Here is a 4,274-nt window from a genome sequence, read left to right on the forward strand (position 1 = left end):
GGCACCCCTTGGAAAATGCCAGCTCTTGGGTTTTCACTTGGGTTTTTTTACTACAAAAGAGCAATAGAGAATTCTTCCATTGCAGATAACTCAGAAAGACCACAACAGGACAATAGGAAACCATGCATTCCTAGTTGAAAATCTCTGGGATTTATCTTGTGAATCCTGTTTGCATACCTAACAGTGCTAACATTGTGTGGCACCCCATAGCAACCTTGAAAGGCTCTCAAGGAACACCAGGGTGCCACGGCACTCTGGCTGAGAGTCACTGCCCTAAGAGCTGCTATGAAGAGGATGGCTGCCGCAGCATCTCCAGCTTTCCTTAGCAGTCTCCCATCCAAAGGCTGAACTAGCCCTTCCCTGCTTAGCTCAGCATCTCTCCCACAAGGATGTGGTTGACTTTGAGATGTTCCTCTTGCCCTTGCTGGGGAAGCCAGCAGGACTGGCTCCTGCTCTATTTCTGGTAACAGCAAATAAATCCCAAAAAGGAAGCACCTTCCTCTGCTTCAGCTAAAACTCTTCCGATGCGACAGGAACCCCTTGGCCCCAATGCCCTGTGGACATGAGCGCTCTCCCCTACCCCAACTCTCATGAAGCCAGTTTCTCCTGGGGCTCAGGAGAGCTCTGACAAGGGCTTTGCACTCTGAAGGAGTGGGGTACAGGAAAATACTCTGCAATAAGGCCAAGCATGTGTCTAAGCCTTGCAGGGTCCCATCTGCACCTGGCTCAGACACTGTTGAGCCTTGGTGGCAGCTGGGCACCATCTTTCTTACCCCCTCTATTGAACAGGAACTTCCCCCAGGCCTGGGCCTTTCTTCCCTCCCCCAGTCCTCCTCTACACACCTGTTGTCGTTTATCACATGCAAAGATTATCAGCCTGTCAGGGCACAGATCAGCTCTTTTCTCAGTGTTTGTACAGCACCTGACACTATGGAGTCCTGTTCCCGAGTTGGGCCTCTAGACACTACCACAATACAAGTAACTACTCTGCTCACCCTCCCAAGCCACCTGCCCTCAGAGGATCTCACCTCACTCATCCTGCCCTCCCACAACACCTGCCAACCCCACTTTAGAGATGGGGAAACTGTGTCCTGAAGGTGTCCAGTGGCCTGCCCAAAAGTCCTGCAGCAGGTCACCGTTAGAGCTAAGAGCAGCACCCAAACCTCCCACATCCCTATCATGTGTTTTATCACAAAACCATCCCTCCTCCTCCCCAAACCCACTGTAACTGGGCGAGGAAATGACTCGGGAAGCTTGGAGACCTCCATCCCGCAAGCTAAGATGGTCTGATCCACGTAAGGATTGCAGACACCACTCTCCAGTCCCTGCCAAGGTCGCAGGTGAGAGGGCCTCATACCGTCCAGGGGGTTAACACAGTGGCAAGGATCCAACAAAGGTTCACTTCCCCTACAAAACAGTCCTGCCTGCCCATGCACAGAGCTCCAAGCCTCCAGCCCATCCCTGCTCCTGTGCCAGGGGATCCTGCTGCTCAAATCCCACCCTCAGCCCGAGAGACCTCAGACCCTAGGTCCAACCAGGGATGCTCTCGCTTGGGAGGGACACTGTGCCTTTTAGCACTGCACAAGGGCAGGGCAGGGGGGCAGCCAACAGCCTCAGCATTGCCCTGGCCTGCCGCAGCCAAGCAACAGCACCAATGGCCAAGTTCCAGCCAGCTTAACCCCCAGCCTTTCATTACATACCAGGCAGCTCCAGCTGATCACCCCACACACACCAGCAAGCCTCCTTCCTCCTCTCTCACCAGCCCGGCTGCTGGCAGCTCCAATTCATTCCCCATGGACAGTGCCAGCTTAGTAAGCGAGTGCTTCCCCGCACATGCGAGAAGCCAAAAGGCAGCCGCCACCAGCTTCCCAATTGTCTCAGTGCAGCGATGAGATGCACTCTTCTGTAATTAGGGAAGCCGGTGCCTGAGATACAGGGACCTCTCCACTGCAAAGACCAATAACTCCAGAATCTCACACACACACACACACACACCCCCCCACTCCTGTCCTCTCCAACACGCCCCACAGAACCCACCTGCCTGCTGAGCCCAAGACTGAGAAGAAAAAAAAACCTGCTCAGCAGCTGGCTGTATTTTTCAGCCTGACACTTTTATTAGGAAGGAGGGTGAGAGAGAGAGAAAAGGGAGGGAAGTGGGTTCTGTAAATACAGGAGTAACACCAGAACAGGCCATCACAGCAGGGCAATTTGGGACCGTTGGCTGGTTCCGTGGTGTCAGTAAAAGCCGCCGAGAGGGGATCAGCTGGTTTATTAAAAGAAAGCTGCAGGGACAGGTGATTGAAGAGGGTATATGCAGGGACAAGCCTGTTCAAAAATGTAATCTTCCCCAGACCTCAAGGCCATCCCATGCTCAGAGGTGAGTCCTACCTGCCCCTCCAAGAGAAGTTCAAGGGACAGAAGGCCCTATCCTGCACTGGGGATTTGCCTCCACGTCAGCCAGCAGCGCAGCTGCCCATGCAGAGACCCGGTCTCTCGCAGCCACCAAGGTGGTCTCCAAGCCCCAGTGTGCTCCAGGTGTGAACAGCAGCTATGCCCGTCAGCATCAAGGCTGACCACGGGGCAGTTTGCAGCTCCACCACAAGCTCCCTCTGGGCCCCTGGGCCAGTCCCTCACTTCCCCCCCCATCCATACGTCAGGGAATATTAACCCCTCCTCTCTCTCACCTTTTGTCCATCTTTTTCTCTCTACAGACTGTGAGCAATTACTGTCTTTGACTACATGTCTGTACATCACCTAGCATGAGGAAGCCATGATCTCACCCAGGGCCTCTGGGAGCTACTGAGATGCAATATGGGACCTTTCCTTACCAGTGCAGACCTTCCCAACAGTTATTTAAGCAGCTGTCATCTCGGGTCAGGTGGCAGTAGTGGGTCTGCACATCAGGACCATTCAGAAGCTGAAGCCTGTTCAAAGGACTTAGCAAGTTGGGAGCTCATTGCGCAGCACCCTGGCATCTGTGCTGGCTCCTAGTCAGCTTCCCGGTGGAATTTGAGACATTGGTTTTAACCTATAAAGCCCTAAATAACACGGGGTCCAGTTACCTGACAGACATTTCCCTACTGTCACAGCTGATCTCAGAGGGCTCCCAGGACCGGGCAGAACAGATCAGACCCAAAAGCCCAGCTAGCCCAGTCTCGTGGCTCTCTGCCAAACGCCAGCCCCAGTGGCTATGCCGGAAGGCAGGAGACTGCTAAGGGCCTGCCCTCCACGTAGGCTTCATCTCGATCTCTAGTAGCGAGAGCCTGACTTGTGCTTGGCAGCACATGAGGTAATACCCCTTCCAAAATCTGTGATGCACCTAATTACAGCCGCCCTAGATAGTCTGGATATCTATGTAATTATCCAACCCCCTTTGCAAATCTCACTTGAGTTCTGACTTCCTATGGCAACAAGCTGCCCCATCTAATTATGCTGCAAGTAAAGGGATCTCCTCTGAGCCACTGCCAATATCCTGCCTGTAAATTCTGTTGAATGATCCCTGGTCCTCGCACTCCAGCTACCACGTTCTCAAGATAAACAAGGGGTGAGCCCTGCTGGCGATCCTTAGGAAAGGGGTCCCAATTTCAGAACTTGCCCTCACTTCATCCCACCAGGTCGCAGCTTTGCCCACCTCCCAGGTGCAAGGCAAAGCCTCTCTTTATCCCTGCTCAGCTAAGGCTGCTGAGTGTGGAGGCTGGAGGTGTTTATAGACCGCCGTTTGTCAGCATTTATGATGTAATTCTCAGTTGATGGGCTAGTCACTCCGCGCACTGGTCAGACCTCTGCAGATGTGCTTTAACAATCTGATTACTGGTAATTTGACTGAACAAATAGTACATTTATCCGGCTTTTAAAAGGCTCCCGATGCTGCCTGCCCCAGGGTTTGAGTTCTGCAGATAAGCAAGCGCTCCCAGGAAAGGCAGCAAAGTTAGCTGTGCTGAAAGCCGTGGGGTACGTTGAAACAGGCAGGGCCTTGGCACTCCTGACAGAGGAAAAAACTGCTGCCGCAGGGTTTCTTTTGTCTAAGTCTAAAAATGATTATCCAAGGGTTGGAGTTAGCCTGAAATCACAAAAAGAGAGTCTGGGAAGAGGGCTCTCTCTCATACAGAGCTCATGTCACTGTGGAAGGATTTTTATTCCTGATAGCTGAGAGGGGGTGTAGAGGCTGTGGATAAAGGCAAAGATGAACACAAAGGCAAAACACATTAGCTCCCACCGCTCCATACCCCAGTGCCTCAACCATTGCAAATCCATCCTCACACTGCAGCACAAAG

The sequence above is a fragment of the Gavialis gangeticus genome, unplaced genomic scaffold, assembly GCF_001723915.1.
Source record: "Gavialis gangeticus isolate Ggan-Ray unplaced genomic scaffold, GavGan_comp1, whole genome shotgun sequence".
Taxonomy (NCBI): Eukaryota; Metazoa; Chordata; order Crocodylia; family Gavialidae; genus Gavialis; species Gavialis gangeticus.